Raw genomic sequence first — 20,528 nt, forward strand, 5'->3', positions numbered from 1 at the left:
GACTTACTGACAGAAGAAAAAAAAAAAAATGCACCAAATTACCCAGTGTAGCAAAGGGAGAGCCTAGAATTTCCCAGATTTAATGCGAGGATTCTTTTTAAAGCTCAAGTTCACTCTCTTCCTCTTTGAAGCCTTTTGCTCAATGCCACTCTAGTGGTGTTCCATTAGCACAGCTGCCTCTTCTAAACACAAGAAAGTACATACATCCCCTAACAAAGGAAGTGAAATGTTCTTACCTCAAAGATCACCTAACCTCATGTATAAAGAAGTGCATTTTGCTTGATGAGTTCAGTGACACAGTTTAAATTCATAAAACATCCATTGTTCTCTGCTAATTTTTAATATTTGTAAACATATTTTCTATTTAGAACCATGTTGTTTTTGAAGCCAGAGATCAACATACAAAAACACGGTTGTTGTTTCAATGAAAGAAACAAGTTTTTAACATGGATCTATTAATACATAGGGCTCTCACCCAATACATCACAGTAGGCTTGAAATCTCAGACCAATTACGGTCAGTCTCTTCATACTTGATAGCTACTGTGCACCCCCTATGTGCAAGGCCCCTAACTGCAGCCTAGTTCAAATATTTGGAAAATTTCACATTTGTCCTCTTTTAGTCAATGATGCCGGAATCTTACATGATACTGTTTTCTCCACTATTCTTTGTTTATTGCTGCTAGTGTATCTGACAACCGTTCAATTCATAATTCGGGTTTCCTGGAAACAAAAAAAAAACTAGGAAAATTTTAGAGCGACAGTAGTTTTGTAAGCACTACCCCAGGAAAAGAGAATGTATCTGTGGGAGATACTCTAAAGCAGGGATCACTGCTGACAGTCAGGGACTGCAACGTGATAGGCAGTCAAAGTTTCTGGAGAGTTTCACAACACTTTCTCAAAACGTTCATGAGAATGACTGAAACTCAATTATTCTCTTCTGATGACAATTCCCCCCTGATTCAAAGCAAGGATCTGTTATACTGGAGTCCTGAGAGATAATCACCAGCTTTAATAGAATGACTTTGGGGCCTGAGCTAAATATCCAACAAGGAACCCTGTTTCATTTTCCAATAGGTTTTTTTTTTTTAATTTTTATTTATTTATGATAGTCACAGAGAGAGAGAGAGAGGCACAGAGACACAGGCAGAGGGAGAAGCAGGCTCCATGCACCAGGAGCCCGATGTGGGATTCGATCCCGGGTCTCCAGGATCGCGCCCTGGGCCAAAGGCAGGCGCCAAACCGCTGCGCCACCCAGGGATCCCTCCAATAGGTTTATTGAGAGAAAGCCACTTTTCAATCTGAACTCAAATCTGCCTCCATGACACCTTCATGCATTAGAAATTCTATCCTCATGTCTTGAGCAATGCAAACTCAATCTGACTCTATTTTCCACATTAGCACACCCACTATTTCTCAGTTCAGTGGTATTTAGTAGTTATTTAGTTGTTACTGGCTATCTTCCACGTACCCAATACCACCCTAGAAGATAAAGGGAGCAGAAATCAGGGAGAGAAAGATCTCTTCTAAGGAGCTCAGTCTAGTGCCGTTCTGGCCAATAGGACTTTCTGCAATAATGGAAATAGTCTATATCTACACTGTCCAGTATAGCTACCACTAGCCACCTGTCGCCACTGGACATGTAAGATGCAATAGGGCGACTGAAAAACTGACTTTTTAATTTTATTGAAGCTGCCACATATGGCAATGGCTACTGCATTGGATAGTGCAAGTTTGGTGAAATAGCCAGACCTAATATAATAATAAATACATTGTTCCTAGCACAGAAGGGCTGACTTGAGAGAACAGGTAGTAGACACGTTAGTTATCCTGGGGAGGTGATTCTGAGCTGCATCTTGGTGCTGAAATTAGCAAGGTGATGAAGGGGAGAAAGAGTTCAAGGAAAACTAAAAACAAAACAAAACAAAATAAAAAAGATACACAAGCACAAATGAGCCTACTGAGAAGAATTCAAATACCAGTTTGGACACAGAATCTGGCTGTGGTGTTAAGTATAAATTCCATTTTCCTCATGGTCTTCATAAAATTAGTTTTTAAAGCATACTGTGTACACAATTTGTTTTGATGCATAGAAAAAAATGTGAGACAGTTTCTTTCCTTATTTGAATACTATGCTTCAAAATGTGTATCTGAAATTCAAATTGATGCTCATGGCAGAAAACATGGCTCGGTTTAAGTTTACATTTAATTAAAAGAATTCTATAAATTCTCAGCCTAACTGCTAATAAGTCAAGCCTCTCCTAACATAATTGGAAAATGTGAGTTTCTGAACTAAGATGTAGGATTTTATGTGCCTATTACAGTTTGTCTAGATAATAATAATTTAAAAAAAAAACATAGTTTAGCCTTCAAAGATTTTTTTTCAAATGTTGAGTAAGTCTTCTTTGGATAAACTCTTTGGATTACATTTTCTATCCAACTCTGTGTTGCATTTGAATTATGAAAAGCAGTCCACATCAGTGTTAAGAGACAAAAATCTAATTAGGATGGGGAAGGGATAGAGCCCTGCTGAGAGCTGTCAGAGACAGCTGAATATCAAGGTGAGTATCAAGGTGAGTCATCAGGACTAAGATTCCTGGACAAGCTTCTCAAGTACAGACTTTTGGTCTGTGCTTTCCTTATACTCAAGGAACACACTGTGTATTTGTTTTGGTTCAGCACAAAACATATTTTCCTGATGCTTTTCTTTTGGTTTGGCTTTTTGCTTTTGTTTTTCAACCAGGTGCAACTGTGGACTCTGGGATACAAAAGTGTAAAGATGAGACTTGGCTCATCTTTGAAGAACCTAAGAGATTGGTACACACGGACAAACTGACAGCCTTGTTAATAGTTGAATGCTATGTCTTCATCAAAAATTGTTATCTACCAAAATCTTCGCAGCTTGGAAGATCATGAGCCAAATAGGTTTCAGAAGAATGAGGAGAGAGACAGCGTCAAGGCAAAAGAAGAGAACGTGTGTGTGTTTCTAACTTCAGAGAGTCAAAACAAGAAAAAGGTGATTGTGTATGAAGAGAAAATAAAGTGGAGAATGTGGCAGGTGATGGTGAGACAGGGCTTCTCTCTTCTAAATATGAAATTATTGGCAAGATTTTGTTTTACTTACTAAATATTTGACTCTGATAGTATTTAATCAGTTCATATTTGGTTCTCTTAGCAATCATTAGTGTCTGCATGAGTGTCTTCATGAAACAACATAATAGCATCAAGAAAAATAGTGGAAGATTTAAGATTAAAATTTTCTGGAATTTGAAATAAACTATCAGTTAAGAATACTTGCATACAGTTTCTCAAAAATATTTAAGGAACATGAAGGTAAGCTGGGCTGTTAAATATGTCCAAAAAAGTCCAAAGGCAGCCATCCATGTGACTAGGTCGTTTGGGTTTGTTAACTGGCACTTACCAAAGTTAAGCTCCTACCCTCCCAGACAGAGGGGGAGACAGGGGCCCTATTTTCAGGGTTGACTAGAACAAACAATAAATTCTTTTGGCAGGTAGGAGCTTCCTCAGGTAGGAGCTTAAGGGGCCTAAGAGACACCTGAGAGGTGTCATCCTAAGTTTTTAGCCTTGAGCTCTTAGAGACTAAGCTAGTGTTTAAGTTTATCAGTACAGGAATTTGGACAAAGTTGTTATGTGCCAAGTGTTCTTTTATAGTTCTCAGTAGAAGGGATATAGCAGCAGAGGAAGAAGAGTAGAGTTCAAGTAGTGGATGTAGATTCTCTAGAAGCTGATCAGTCACCAATGAAGGGTTCAGAGCTAATTGGATATGGCACCTGGGTTGTGCTTGTCCAAGTCTGCCCTTCACTAGGTGGTAAGGTGAGGAAATTGAAGAGGAAGGGAATAGAGAGGGAATATTAACTGAATAAAGCAAGCACCATGTTAGGGGCTTTGCAAAACAAGTTCTCAGCAATCATGCAAAGTAGAACATTTTATGGAAGAAGACATGGAAATACAGCCAAGTTATATTTTTTCTCAGGATTAAGCTGTTGATAGTTCAAGCTCAGATAAAATTCAGGGGCAAGTTTACGACGTCTTGCTGCTTACTCTAAATCTCCTATCTTGACTTTTGGTTAAACAAGAGTCTGACATGTGCCCTAAAAGACCAAGGGATTCTCTAGCATATATTCACTTAAAGTAGTTCCAGGTCCATGTTAGATGCTGAGCAACCAATAGCTGGCAACGGAGATGTTTGTTTTCGTAAATGCTATTTGCATAGAGAACTAATTAAATTCATACTAATTTTATTGCTTCTTAAAAGCCACCTTGTTTAGAGGAATTTAATGTCTCAATGTTACTGTTTAAAATACATCTGGGAGGGCAGCCTGGGTGGCTCAGTGGTTTAGCGCTGCCTTCAGCTCAGGGCCTGATCCTGGAGACCCAGGATTGAGTCCCACGTCGGGCTCCCTGCATGGAGCTTGCTTCTCCATCTGTCTGTGTCTCTGCCTCTCTCTCTCTGTGTCTCTCATGAATAAGTAAGTAAAATATTAGACATAAATAATACATAAATAAATACATACATACATACATACATACATACATACATTGGGAGCCACATTTGGTAAATAAATATTTGCTATGGGAATATTTATTATTTGCTGTTGGCATGACTATTATTAAATAAATGACAAGGTATGGGACCAAAAAAAAAAAAAAAAAAAACCTCAAAACATCTTTCAACCATGTCCCCATTCTCACAGAAAGGACCTAATTGCCTGTGAAGGTTAAAACAAAACAAAACAAAAGAGAAACAAAAACCTGCATGGAATAATCAGATTTACTAAATTTATTGAGAAATTTGATCCACTGAAACTTTCCTTAAAATAAATTTGGTACCCTGGCTACCAGAAGTGTGCTGGTTCTTAAATAGTCAAAAAAAGATTCTAACTAAAACATTAAACTAGAATTATTTTTCCAACTAAATTTAATTTCTATGCTGTAAAGCAAAAGTTATAACTGGTTTTATGTTAATTACATGACTAAAGTCATGCTTACCTAATGTAAGTTTGAGTATTGTAAGTTCATGTTTCCCTAGAAAGCTAAGCATAGGATACAACAGTAGTATACTCAGGATACTCCAATTTTCTTTTTAATGTATGGATTTTTCTTCCTCATTTTCAAAATAATAAAGAAAAGAGGCCATTTTATTCTCAGGGGAAGCAAGTAATTAAAGTAAAAGTTGCTTTTCCTCTCTCACTTCCCTAAAATTCCTAAATAGGTGGAAATTTTTAGAATGATTTGCCAAGAACCTACTATCTAATTCACTTCTTTCAAAGATAGTCTTTAAAAAAGAATATTATATCAATAAATCCAAGTAAGGAGAAGAAAACAATGAAACTAGATGGTTGTATTTTATAGAGAATCTGATGGGGAATGTTAATTTTAGCATTTTAAAAAACATATAAGTGGCATGACTATTCCTGACACATACTCACCACATGCACCTAGGTTAAGATTTCTTTTTTGTTAACATACCGAGCTGAATAATTTTGCCAATGTGGAGAACTGTCAACTTGGCCATCTGTATGAAATACATTTTTCATATTGCAATCATTCAAAGAAACATAAGCGAAAGTCCTTAAAAACTTGGCTTGATTCAATGAAAACATCTCATTTATCCTAAATCAAACATTACAGAGTGGAAGGAATGTTCTTCTGATAGGTAGCATGGAAAATTGTAGGAAATTCTCAGAGTTTATAAAAATGAGAGTTACCAATTACTTGTTTCTGCAAGGCAGAGATTTTAATTTTGTCACTGAAACAACAGAAATGTACATCCAGGAAAATGACACTCTTAAGTCCTCAATTCATCCTATTTCTCGGGTACCCTGAGAACTCACCTAATTCATTTTTTATCTCTGTTCACATTTGGACTTAAAATATGAAAGATCATAGCCTTTTCCATCCCAAATTCCTTTGACAGTGCAGTCACCTACATCAAGACTTATCACTACATGAGGCAATGGTAGGACCTCAGCTTCTCATTTAAATTTGACATTGAGATATTATATTAACGTTAGAGAAAAAGAAAAAAAAAACATTAGAGGTGGCTGCTGTTATTAGGAAAACAAAAATAATCTCATTCTATTTTATTCAGGAGTTAGAATATTCTAGACTTATAATATGCTCCTTCTATGCTTCTTTCCATTACTAAGCATATTCTTGTACTTTTGCCAAATGTTCTTGTACACCAGAGTCAGAATCTGCTTAAGACTCCCTCTACAAAATGAAAGCAGTAAAGAACTCTTCATATCCTTCTCACCTTTGACTATCCTATCAAGCCTCGCAGCAACTCTTTTAACTTTTACAGGTCTCATTAGATGTCATAAAATAATTGTCCTTTTCTGTCAGGGATGTTTTCTAAAGTTAGCTTTATTTAACTCACCTTTATGGAAACTGGAACAATCATTTAGGAAAAAAGATGATGATTTCCAGGTTCAGTACTCTAACAAGATACTGCATCATGCCAAGGATGATAATGAACTGATTCCAGACAAGATGTCCTAAATTAAGTTGTCATAGGGAGGGTTCAAGAACGTCATGTACTCTTAGTTGTATTGATTAATGATGAGTTTGCACAACTGTCTTAAATAGCAATTCTTTGTCTCTTGAGAATTAGTGGCTAAGGGAAGTGGTTTTAGGGATCTTAAGATAAAAAAAAAAAAAAAAAAAAAAAAAGATAACCAAACTCACTCTATAGAGGCGGAGGCATTAGATAAAGAAATTAATCATAGAAATACAGAGTTGGAAGAAATCTTAGAAGTCATTTATTCAAATATCTTACCATATGCATAAAACCTGCCCACCTCCCTGGAAAGGGCTCACCGAGAACCTATTTAAGACTTCTCCAGATGAGGCAAACCATTCCATTTCTAGATGAGTTAGTTCAAAATTCTTATGGAAAGTGAGCTATAATCTGTCTTCAGTTTCAACACATTGAATTTAACTCTGCTCATAAAATAACAAACTCTTGAGGAGGAGACCTCTTGTTCACCAGCCCTGTATTGAGTATTGTGGTGATATTCAAGGACATAAGAAACATGTGTTCTCCTTCTGTGTTGTGGAGGAGCAAAGGAAGCACTCAGGAAACAGAGAACCAGTGAGAGGGAGGTGAGTGTCATGCTGCCACCATTCATTGAGAAGTACTACAGACTCAATAATTGTGTCCTCCCAAAGTCATATGTTGAAATGGCATGGGGCTATTAGGAGGTGGGGCTTTGGGGAGGTGATTTGATCTTGAGGGTGGAACCCTCACAAATGGAATCCTTGCCTTTATAAAAGATGGTCCAGAACCATCCAAGGGGGTTCTCCTCCCTTTCTCCAGATGAGGACCCAACAAGCAGGTTTTCATTAGAACATGAGTCTATTGGCATCTTGATCTTGGACTTCCTATCCTCCAGAACTATGAGAAATAAATCTGTTGCTTATAAGCAATATGGTGTGATAAATAAATTTATTTTTGTGATAGCAGCCTGAATGAGCTAAGACAGGGGACCTCTTAGGCAAGTCACTTGGCTCCTCAGAATTTATAGGCAGTAACAGTATCTCCTAGGGTTATTTCAAAGATTAAACTTGCATACACAATTGTTTAGTGAATTTTGGGATCTAAGCAAATGCAAACGGTGATTGTCGTGAATTTCTATGCAGATTTCTATGGTAAGTCATCTCACTTTGAGCTATAACAGTCACCTTATTGGTTTATAACAGTCACTTTATTTACCTGCTACGAAAGGAGGGAATGGTGACAGATTTCCTTTTTTGTATTGAGCATATAGTTTCTGGCACACAGTGTTTGCTAAATTAATCCAAATGAGCACTACTCCAGAGTCTCACAAACTGTGATACTACTGAGCTTAGAAGCAGGATTGTTTTACTTTAAAGATAAATAGGGCAGCCCTGGTGGCACTGCAGGTCAGGGTATGATCCTGGGGACCTGGGGTCGAGTCCCACATCAGGCTCCTTGCAGGGAGCCTGCTTCTCCCTCTGCCTGTGTCTCTGCCTCTCTCTCTCTCTGTGTCTCTCATGAATAAATAAATAAAATCTTAAAAAAAAAAAAAAGATAAATAATGAATTCAGTTTCCATATTATATGTTTAAGTATTAAGTACCCTGCAGAAGTGATCTAAGGGTACATGAAAAGACAGAGCTGGATATGAAGTTTTTAAATTCTTCACAAAGAAAGGACGGGTGAAATGCAGGGGGAAAAGCAGGAGGCATTGCTTTAGAGAGGAAAGAGTAGAAGCTCAATTTAAAAGCTGGGGCAATGCTTAGCAGTTGGCAATGGAGGAAGAAACCTCTAGGAAGCCAGAACAAGTACTACCGTATTTAATTGATTCTTATTACACTTACTCTCCTAAAATGCCCTTCAATCCATCAACAAGCAGGGGTAACATCTATGGTCTGTCCAACATAACTTGGCTTTTTATAGTGTACAGAACAAAATAAGTAAATAAAACCCATATTTTTAAAGAAGTTTTCAGTCTCTTGAAAAAACAACACTTGGGTAAAACAAGAAACAAAGAACATAGGAGGCAGCGATAGGCAAGCTACATGACTGTATGTTTAAACTCTGCTGCTACATGCCACCGGCTCTGGAACTGCAATAGAAACAATAGAACTGTGTAGATCTGACGGGAACTGGGCGAGCTGAGAACAAAGCACAAACAAGCCCCACCCAGAATGGGATTCGTGACATTCCTCAGGAGGCTTCCAATGGTTAATGGTTCTCAATGGTTAATAACTTGCTAGAGGGAAAAGCAATCTTTACCTTGACAATGGCAAGGCCTCCAGTATCTTGCAGGTCCTCCTTAGCATATGGAAATCCTTTTGAAATCTCCCTTTTCCTTACTTCCCAGCCACCCCTCACAAGCCCAGAGCAGCAGCTCTTCCTTCCCACATGTGCTGTCCCCCTGCTTTAGTAAAACCACCATTTTGCACCAAAGATGTCTCAATTTCTATCTTGGTTGTTGGCCCCAGACCTCATCTATACTCCAAAACCTCATCAGATCTAAGAAATCAGGAAACCTTTATGGATAAGGATGTAGGAAACAAAGGCAAAAATAAAAAATAAAATAAAAATCAAATTTCCTTACTACATATAGCCCACTGACAAGTCCTTGAAATAGGCAGAGTGACATTCCTCTAAGAATTTAGGTGCTTTGATGTCAATACTTTGTTAAGGGCAAAAGGTAATCTTAGCCTGACCCTCAGAATCCTGTAACTCTACTTTAGGATATAAAAATTCCTTTGGAAACTTCCTTTGTCTCTACCCCCTAAGATGTATGTTGGCAGTTATCCCTCAAGCATATGTCCCACCTATATACATCTGAAAGCTCTCATGACTATGATTTTATTAGACAGTAAGTAATAAATGACCCTTCCCCAACAACAGCTAGTGCCCTCGAGGTCCTGGAAACCTTGCTTCCAAAATTCCCTAGAGACTTATGCTCTCCTTAACCCCCTCCCAACCTGAAAGTAAACAATGGGCCCCTCCTCAAGACCCCAGGTGAGAGTCCTGCCCCTGTGCTTTAATAAAAACACATTTTGGTTCCAAAGACATCTCAAGATTTTTTTCTCTACCGTTCACTTCAAACCCTAACATCTTTCCTACATCAAATAAAATGGGTGTACAATTGAGCCGTATATAGATAAACTTCGACACATTAATTTCATCTTCACAAATGTAAACCATTCAATCCTGTCTCCTCCCTATGCGGGCTGTATAATTTTGGGGGTAACTTATTTAACTTGTCTGGGCATCAACATCCTCCTCAATGAACTAGTGGAAATAATGATACCTATGAAAGAGTTGTTATAAGAATTAAATGAATTAAATATGAATGCTTAAAAGACTACATGGTATATTAAAATGTATAATGATGTTAGTTATGCTTATTATTCCATTGGCTTAAATTAATTATTTTGCCATGAATCAGGTATATTTTGGCCTGTTTCATGTTTATTTCATGTGAATTTATTTAAGAACTCTTTCTTACATATAATTTAGCACAAATGAGCTGTTTTTCCAATTGTGGCCTTCAAAATATCAATATGTGCTTGAGTAGATAAGACAGACATTGGGCATTGCATGTGGGTGGGAAAGTAAAAACCAATATTTTTATTATAAACACAATCTCTTTGATCACTTTGCAATAATGAGCACAAGAGGAATTTTTGGATTCTGATATGCTAATTGGTTCTTCAATTTAATTTTTTTTAGCCACAGGGGATGAGGTAGTACTGAGAAAAGATCAATATACCAGGAATTATAATCTCTGAGTTTTACTCTTGGTCTCCACAGCTAACTTGCTGAGAGACTTTGGACAAAGAAATAAACTTCTCAGCTTTAATTTTCTAACTATAAAATGAGGGACTGTACTTTCTTTCCTTCTTACCCAAACAACTCATAGTGTGGATCCAATGATGATTTACTATTCCAAAGTGTAAATATTGGCCAACGACCGGGTGGTATCTTTTTACATTTCAGTGCTATATGATCATAGGCAACTGGCTATAGACCTATATTTATTTACCAGTAGGGTAAATGGCCACTTGAGCACTGGTGCTGTGAACACAGCCCACATCTCTGGTCCTTATGTGGCTCTCAAACTGTTTTCTGTCATTCCAGTCATGGTAACAGCCATGGAAATTTTTCCATTTTCTAATGTAGTAGTTTATGGGAATACAAGCCATGTCACTGTCATGTCCTATGTTCTATTTTCAAGTATAGAGGAGGCAAGATACAGTGTCTTCACTATGTTCAGTAACCAACTTTTCCACAATGACAACAGAGAAATCATCTTGTTAGTCATATTTTCAATAAAAAAAATTATGGTCAAAATTCTGAAGATTAAAACAATATGTTTCAATCCAAAGTATAATTATTTTAAGAGAGATAAATTGCATGTAGGAAACTCTTCTTTGTATCTTTGTACTCACTCTAATTAAAGGAAAATATTTCTAAACCTAGGACCACAGTATTTTAAGAGGTTCCAAACCGAACAAATGTTCTTTGCTGTGCGGTCTCTTAAAAAAATAATTGTCTAGGTACCAACATTATATCATCCTAGTAGATGATATAGTAGATACTTGGATTTTTAAAAATAGTCATGTAAAAAACAACAAAAAATAGAAACAAAACAAAACTTGTCTTTGTTATTTATAAGTTAATTCAAACCAAAAGGTAAATAGTACGCTGCTATGAGGATAGAATATGACCCACATAAGTATATGTTTTTTTTCAACAAAAGTACATATATAAATTTTATTGGCAACCTCTTCATACACAATTCATATGTTTCTTCTTCCTAAGAGGAAGATTAAACTTTTATATGCACAATCTATGAACAGAAGTAACAATTTTTTAAACTAATAGAAATATAAATATTTGAGTATAGAAATGTTTTATCATATCTAATGTTTGTATCATGTTTTTAAATAATGGACTCAACTTATTAATTAATTTTTTTAGATATTTTATTTATTCATGAGAGATACAGAGAGAGAGGGGCAGAGACACAGGCAGAGGGAGAAGCAGGCTCCATGCCAGGATCAGGCCCTGGGCTAAAGGCAGGTGCTAAACCACTGAGCCACCCAGGCTGTCCGGACTCTTATAAATTTATTATAGATTTACAATCGAATGTGCAACAATTGAAGACTGAATAAAAATAAGACTAGGATATATAATTGAAGTTTTTCATTTTTTAAATATGTGTGTGTTTTTCTCATAGAACATCTCTCTTTGACATGATTTTGGTTAAGTCTACAGAGGAGCAATCCTTTCACAGAACAAAAAATGTCAATAATCTAAATGTTTCAGGTATAAAATAGATAGACCTACTGTATATAAACTTTGTTTTATCTTTCTTTAATAATTATATAAGAAAGAGGAAGGGTTGATTTTTGTAACAGTAGCACCCAAAACTTTAAAATATGCATAACATTATATAAACCTCCAGAGTTTTCCTATTTGGTAAGCTAATTTTGGTAAAAATTTGCTTTCATTATACAGTGCTCAGATTCTAATTCTTTACATTTTATATTCTGTAATGTTCAAGACACTTCAAATTATTTTTGGAATGAGATAGAGTATAAATATGTAAAACCCTGAGCACAATATTCATTAAGTAACCAGTAAACACTAAAAAACAAATTATCTAAATTCTTCTACTGACTTAAAAGGTTGTAAATATTGGCAGTTTTGCTAGTTAAATAGCTTAAGCTTTCTTGCTGGGCAATATTGATAAGAAGAGAAAACTATTATATTTGCAGAAACAAATGCATTAGGTTAAGTAATAATTATATGAAATGCAGTTGTTCAGACAGTTTGGAAATACTTTTCATGTTATGTTCATACAAACAAAATGTGTTAAATTAGGGAATTCAGGACAGATAGTGGGAAAAATGGAAATGTCAATGAGGACCGTCAGTGTCTACACATTCATGAATCCAGGAGTATGGTAGGCTACATACACAGCTGAAGTCAACCAACTGCAGTAGAGGACTATTGAAATCAGACCATTTGAGCCCCACTGCCTATTTCCTTAGGTATACATCTCCCTGTGCTTTACATCAATGGAATTATAACAAGAAACCTACATGGAAATGAATGAAATGAATCAAGGACAAAAAAAAAAAAAAATGTTCCTAAGTTACACCATGTTTGCAGTGGAGTTTGCCAGTAATTATGCAGCCAACAAATGATAGAGTCTCTAGGTGATGGTCTGGGATTGGAACCTCTACATTGTTTTGCCATTTGCCTTACCTGTTCTAGCTAGTGGCCATTGGGCATAGACAGATGCACCAGAAAGGAGAACCATAAAGCTCACTGTCCTAGTGGAAATCCTGATTGTCTTTACTGCTTCCTAGTCAGAGGGTTAGTATAGATAGAAAGGGAGGTGAATAGTCCTTGGATTTTGTTTTTATCCTGAAAATATTGCTTTGGGTACAAAATACTATAATTAAGATGTATTTTATTGCCGTTCCAAAATCTAACTGAAATTAGAGGGAAGAGATCAAAACATAATAAACCCATTGGGGCTCTGAAAAAAAAATGGGTTGAGGAAATGGTTAGGTCTTATTGGAGCTACTTTTTTTGGATAAATATCTGGAAGAGAGAAAATAAGTAAGATGATATGATGTTTTAAACGAAGCAGGTGAAACTAAGATTTGAAATATTTAGAAGACAAAGCCTGTAACGAGGAAGGAGGTAGGAGCTATTCTTTATAACAAAGACCCAGATATACAGAGTAAATCTAAAAAATGGGGCAGGAAAATGTGGTTAAGTGTGCCTAAGGAATATCTTTATCGTTCTCCAGCTCCCACTGCTGAAATATCATTACCAGTAAGATATCCTTGAGTTTCTAAAATTATAAGATTACTCTCTAAAGAAATTTAATGACTTTCATAAGCAGGGTTAAGGCTTAAGCCACTCTCATTTTGTGAGCTTTCTAATGTATCTTTCTGTTATGTCTCCTTCTACTCTATAGTGAAACCAGCCAGGTCACTACCAGGTCATATTTCTTTCATCAATATGAATGAGCAATCAATGATTAGCAAATACGTTAGGAAAATTAACAGCACAACGCAAAAGATCCAAAATAAGCCAAGATAACAGCTGGCCTTAAGAGACATTAAGTTAATGCAAGAAACAGAAAATAACTTTACAATATTCTGGTCAGTACTTTGAGAAATGGTTGCATCTATAAATTAGAACAAGGCGATATGATGAAAAGAAATCCAAGAACAAAGAGTTCTAGGAGATTAAAAATCTGTAAATTAGGAAATCTCATTTTTGCACTGAACAAAAAGGTGAATGAAAGAAACTATTTTTAAAAAGAGACAGAAAGAGACAGAGAATTAACCCAGCATGCCAACATCCATTTAATAAGAATTTTAAGAAGAGAAGTCAAAGAAAATGGAAGGGCTGAAAAAAAAATCAAATAGAAGAATAAGGCTCTCTGTTCCTCCCCGTTTAACAGACAGCCGCATCTTCTGGCGCAGGGCCAGCCGCGTCCCCAAGACACGATGGTGAAGGTCGGAGTGAACGGATTTGGCCGTATTGGGAGCCTGGTCATTAGGGTTGCTTTTAACTCTGGCAAGGTGGATATTGTTGCCATCAATGACCCCTTCATTGATCTCAACTGCATGGTGTACATGTTCCAGTATGATTCTACCCACGGCAAATTCCACAGCACAGTCAAGGTTGAGAACGGGAAACTTGTCATCAACGGGAAGTCCATCTCCATCTTCCAGGAGCGAGATCCTGCCAACATCAAGTGGGGTGATGGTGGTGCTGAGTATGTTGTGGAGTCCAGTGGGGTTTTCACCACCATGGAGAAGGCTGGGGCTCACTTGAAGGGCAGGGCCAAGAGGGTCATCATCTCTGCTCCTTCTGCTGATGCCCCCATGTTTGTGATGGGCGTGAACCACAAGAAGTAGGACAACTCCCTCAAGATTGTCAGCAATGCCTCCTGCACCACCAACTGCTTGGCTCCTCTAGCCACAGTCATCCATGACCACTTCAGCATCGTGGAGGGCCTCATGACCACCGTCCAGGCCATCACTGCCACCCAGAAGACCATGGACGGCCCCTCTGGGAAGCTGTGGCGATGGCCAAGGGGCTGCCCAGAACATCATCCCTGCTTCCACTGGCGCTGCCAAGACTGTGGGCAAGGTCATCCCTGAGCTGAACGGGAAGCTCACTGGCATGGCCTTCCGTGTCCCCACCCCCAATCTGTCAGTTGTAGATCTGACCTGCCTCCTGGAGAAAGCTGCCAAATATGACGACATCAAGAAGGTAGTGAAGCAGGCATTGGAGGGCCCCCTCAAGGGCATCCTGGGCTACACTGAGGACCAGGTTGTCTCCTGTGACTTCAACAGTGACACCCACTCTTCCACCTTTGACGCCGGGGCTGGCATTGCCCTCAATGACCACTTCCTCAAGCTCATTTCCTGGTATGACAATGAATTCGGCTACAGCAACCGGGTGGTGGACCTCATGGTCCACATGGCCTCTAAGGAGTAAGAGTCTCCTGGACCACCAGCCCCAGCAAGAACAAGAGGAAGAGAGAGGCCCTCAGCTGCTGGGGAGTCCCTGCCCCAACTTAATCCCCCAACACACTGAGAATCTCCTGACCTCCAATTTACATCCTAGACCCCGAGGAAGGGGAGGGGCTTGGGGAGCCCTACCTTGTCATGTACCATCAATAAAGTTTACTGTACCCAGCCAAAAAAAAACAACAAAAAAAAACAAAAACAAATAGAAGAATAAGATAAAAACACATCAGAACTGAAAAATAACAAGGTTCTTCAAATAAAATAGTTGTTGTGTGGTTAAGTGCCCAGCAAGACCCACACCTACTCAGAACTCATGAAATGTCATGTCTCCAAAGATTCAGGGATTATAAAAGCCTCCAAAAGGAAAAGCTGCCTATCTGCAAGAAGATGGGGATAAAGTTGGTGTTATATTTCTCATCAGCAATGCTGAACATTATAAGACAATAAAGGAACGCCTTCAAAATTCGGAGGAAAAATAGCCGTGGAACTACAAAATCTACTTTCAGCCATCCTATTACATACTACTACAATGATGACAGCAAACTAATGGCATCTGATATATACAAGGACTTAAAACATTCACTTTCCAAATACTTTCTAAAACATGGTTTATGGATATCCAAAAGAAAGAAAGGCAAAAAAAAAAAAAAAAAAAAAGGAAACTCAAACATGGAAGAGACAAATATATATCAAATGTTAACAAGCACACCCAGCCAATAATACACTAGGAGTGAAACTGGAGGGAAAACAACAAAAATAACAACAAACAAAAGCAAAAACAAACAAACAAACAAAAAACAAAATCACCCTGAAATGACTGTTATGGGGTAGAACTAAAAGAAGTATAAATAGAAATTGGAAAAGTGATTTTTGATAGTTACAAATATATATACACACACACACACACACACACACACACACACACATATGCATATATTTAGCCTTGGAACAATAGAGCCCATCTCTATTATATATATATCCTTAAGAAAAATGCCTTTTAGGGTCACCTGGGTGGCTCAGTGGTTAAGCATCTGCCTTCGGCTCAGCATGATCCCAGAGTCTCAGGATTTAGTCCCACATCAGGCTCTTTGCATGGAGCCTGCTTCTCCCTCTGCATGTGTTTCTTGTGAATAAATAAATAAAATCTTTAAGAAAAAAAAAAAAAGGAAAATGCCTTTTATTTTAATAATAGTATGTGATTAAGAAATGAGCAACTAGCAACAAGGAGGAGGCATGCTATTACTTTTTCATAGACTATCAAGTGTCATTTTAAAATTCTGGGAAAAAGAAAAGGGAAATTCATAGTCAAAATAGAAGGCAAATTAAGAAGTTTTGGTAGCTAAAAGTAGAGAATTCATTTGACTTCCATGCTTGAAAGGCACATGCTTGGGGACAAAGAATTATATTTCCTTTTCGTGTGTCCAGTTATACTCCCTAGCTCATAAGCATAATACAATAATGTGTCGTTTATGGCTTTTCAATTTTATAATTAACATATAATCTGTAATTAAGCCATAATTAAAATTATGACTTAAAAGAGCATATTAAGAATGTAAAATACATGTATAGTTGATGGAAAATACCATAAAATTGATGAAGGTTTAAGGAAATGAGTGAATATGCTTAATTACAATAATTTTCTAAAAATCATTGACAATACATTACTTTTAAAAAGACCTTATCATCACCTAACTTTTAAGTATATACCTCTTCCTTTACGAGAACTGCATGCTTAACTTAATTTTCTGAGAATGAGTCAAACATATGATATGGAAAAAAAAAAAACTGTATATTTTCTCAAAGGGATTGACAAACACAAGTAAATCTTTAAGTTTGAAAACGTGTGTCCTCCCCAGTACTCAGAGACTTCCTTACTGACCACAGCCAGAGACGTTTCCACAGATAAAAATTCTATAAATGTCTAAAACTTAACAATAGCTCAAATTACAGTACTTAACAAATCATTTCCTTTTGTCATAATTGTCATTTATATCCCGCGCTTTATAAGTGATTTCCTTTGAAGTTTATTGAGATGTTATTTATATTTATAGATATTTGAAATATCGTAGACACCACCAAACACACTGGCACACGCACACCCATGCCTGTTTGAGTATTTGCATATTTACTCCACGGTGTGAAGATATTTCAACGCAAATAAAACTCTGAAGTGATAAACATTTTGACTGGAAAAACTGTCTTTGCATCGCAAGCCTAAGTCAGCTCACTGCCATAGGAAAAAAATTAAGTGCAGGAGGCAGTGAAAAACGACTAGTCATTTCTTTTCTCCCAGCTGATACATATCTTATTTATTCTTCCTTGTAATGTGTGAATGCTGCACCATGCCCTATTTTGTCTTGTGCCTCAATTAAAATGTAAATTTCTGCAGCCCATCTCTATAATTCCAAACTGCTCTAGGCAGGGGAATTTAAACTGCTTTTAATAAAACCAACTACAGATGCTGAAATAAGATTTCTTCCCAAGCCTTTGAAATCTATATGTGTAATGGTGTGCTGGATCCTCTGTACTTACGTCTCGGCTACAAACATTCAGATTTAAAAAAAAAAAAAGTCGGGGCGGGGTGGCTGGTGATGGGTGCATTATCACCACATATGCAAACCCACAGCTAGGAGACTGACCTTCGGCTCCTTTTGGACACTTCCTAGCAATCAATCCTTTTTCTTTTCCAAAAGATAAATGTTTGCCACATTTAGAATTTATAGCCTCAAAATGCCATTGCCCATTTTGTCAGATAGGGTAACAGGTTGAGAGGTAGATTCCAAACTGAAGTGAAGTCTGCAAAGTGAAGTTTGGATTTTCCTATTAGCCTGTTGGTCTAACTCTTAATATATCCCTTTCAGTGTCTCACCCTATAAAACTTCCCATTGCTTCCGTCTGGCAAGCACCTTTGCCCCTTTCCTGGTTAATTCCTAAGGCCGTTCCAAGTCTTCACATAGAAGATACTGGAACTGTGAAGGAACAAGCAAAGAACACTAAGGATGGAGGCGGCAAAGAGGCCAATTGTCCCTCTGGCTGCCCCAGGTGATGTTCTAGTATCTCCTGTGTTAGAATGATGATACAGGTTACCATCTGATCCAGGACAATTTAGAGAGTGAAGGTGGGTATTAACCAGACAAAAATGGGAAAAGCCAACCAACCAACCAAACATCAACCACACACAGAACAGGTATAAACCAGAACTCTCTCAGGCAAACCAGGACCTACAGACAACCCATTAGTTACCTGGACTGTTTCGCATTATCGTTGAGCAGGTGGGTTGGAATATGCCAGTGAAGAAGCCGAATCAAACTGCATGGCTGACATTTATGGTTCTCAGATGCCCCCAGTCCCCACAAAACTCATAGCCTGGCAATAATGGAGAGGGGACAGATTTTCTCTTCTGCTGCCATAAACGTCTATCATTTAACAACAGAATCTGCGGCCTGTGGCTCTCAATAGGGGGTGATTTTATCCTCTGGCGGGGCGGTGGGGGGGGGGGCGTCAGGAAATGTCTGGAGACATTTTTGGTTGTTACAATGTGGGCAGGCAAGGAAGGATGCTACTGGCGTCCAGCAGATAGAGACCAGGGACAGGACCAGGACACCTTCGCAGACCAAAGAATCACCCAGGCCCAAACGTGGACCGTGCCAATGTGGAGAAATAACTGCCCCAAGCAAGTGATACAGTGAACAGGCAAGACGGGCAAAGAGTAAAGGCAACGGATATGTGAAGTGTTTGCATGTACAGTGTCAACCACAGAGCCCTGGGTGAAGAAGCAGGCCTTTGGCACGGAATGCATGATTGCACAGCCATCCTGCAGTTGTCACCTGGCGAGCATGCTGCGCTCTTAGTACCTGTGCCTGAAGAAAAGGCTGCAAATGAAAGCTCTATCGACGCCCCCCTTGAAGCACTTGGCTGTAGAAAACAAAAATAAGCAAATACTTTGACTTGAATTTTCCACTTCCTTTCTTTTTTAAAAAATATATATCCTTCCTCCCACCACTGCCAGGTTAATCATCCAGAGGCACTCCTGTCTTCATTTCACTGCCCTGCTCAAACCTCCAGTATCTAAGTGCTGAGACTTTTATTGTTTTTTTAAATATTTTATTTATTTATGCATGAGAGACTCAGAAAGAGAGAGAGAGAGAGAGGCAGAGGGAGAAGCAGGGTCTCCGTGGGGAGCCTGATGCAAAACTCCATCCCAGGACCACAGGGACCTGTGATCAGGGTCACAATCTGAGCCAAAGGCCGGCCCTCAACCACTGAGCCACCCAGGAGCCCCAAGACTTCCTGAATCTGTTTTGGAAAGCTCTTTCTAAGAGCCTTTCACCTCAGCCATATTGTTCTTTTTTACAACTTTTTAAAATTTAAATTCAATTAATTAACATATAGCGTATTATTAGTTTCAGAGGTAAAGTTTAGTGATTCATCAGTGGCACATAATACTCTGTGCTCATTACGTCCCTCGCCCTCCTTAATGCCCGCCTCCCAGATACCCCGTCCCCCCACCCACTCCCCTCCAGCCACCCTCAGTTTGCTTCCTAGAGTTAAGAGTCAATTAGGGTTTGTCTCCCTCTCTGATTTCATCTGATTTTATTTTCCCCTCCTTTCCCCTATGATCCTCTGTTTTGTTTCTTAATTTCCACATATGAGTGAAATCATATGATAATTGGCTTCCTTTGATTGACTTATTTGGTTATCTCCTCCAACTAAGATTTCCTGCCCCTAATTCTCTGGTGGGTCCTGCCTACAATACCTTCCTGCCTCTGTTTTGTCTATCTCAATCCTACTTTTCTTCCGTGACCTTGCTTAAATTTCACTTTCCTCAAACTCATCTCCCCTGTACCCTCGTATCTTGACTTCATTACTCATTTACTTGTGTTGATCATTATCTTTCCAAGTGCATAATCTAATCTTCTAATTGAGACAGAAAATACTTAAGAAAAAATAGGAATTTATATTTTACAAAGTATCTTCTTATGGTAAACTTACTTATGGTAAATTATTCACAAAGATGATTAAGAAATATTATCCACCAAATGCCCTGAACAGTAATTGTGCCACCCTCACTCCCATTTACTGGTATTTAATAAATGTATGTTGTGGGAGCACACACAGAGACATATCTGTGACTAAATAAGCTGCTGATGAGATCAGCTTTTAAAGGACACACTCCCCACCCCCAAATCTGAAGTGGAGAGAAAAAAGAAAGAGGCTTGCCAACCCCTTGGGGAAAGAGTTTCAAAAGATACTCATTTTCGTGGGCAACCTTTTCATTATTGTTCAGATCCTAGAAGGATGGGGAAAGCTTGGGAGCAGGATTCAGACTGAATTAAATATAAAGCTCAGAGAAAGTTGGCAATTCAACACATATATGAAAAAGAAAATCCTTGGAAAGTTTCAAGTTTTGGTTAAATAGTGCTTCAGATAATGTTTTTCAAATTGAGCCTGCAGGCAT

The 20,528-nt window shown here is 38.1% G+C and overlaps 1 protein-coding gene and 1 pseudogene across 5 annotated transcripts in view; one reads left to right on the plus strand and one right to left on the minus strand.

Annotated features, from left to right (window-relative positions):
- The window catches only part of DCC (DCC netrin 1 receptor), a 1,086,886-nt gene that overhangs the window by 494,095 nt on the left and 572,263 nt on the right, over window positions 1–20,528 (minus strand). The window lies entirely within an intron of this gene.
- On the plus strand, window positions 14,006–15,234 carry LOC112644102 (glyceraldehyde-3-phosphate dehydrogenase-like; annotated as a pseudogene).

This window comes from Canis lupus, chromosome 1, assembly GCF_003254725.2.
Source record: "Canis lupus dingo isolate Sandy chromosome 1, ASM325472v2, whole genome shotgun sequence".
Lineage (NCBI taxonomy): Eukaryota > Metazoa > Chordata > Mammalia > Carnivora > Canidae > Canis > Canis lupus.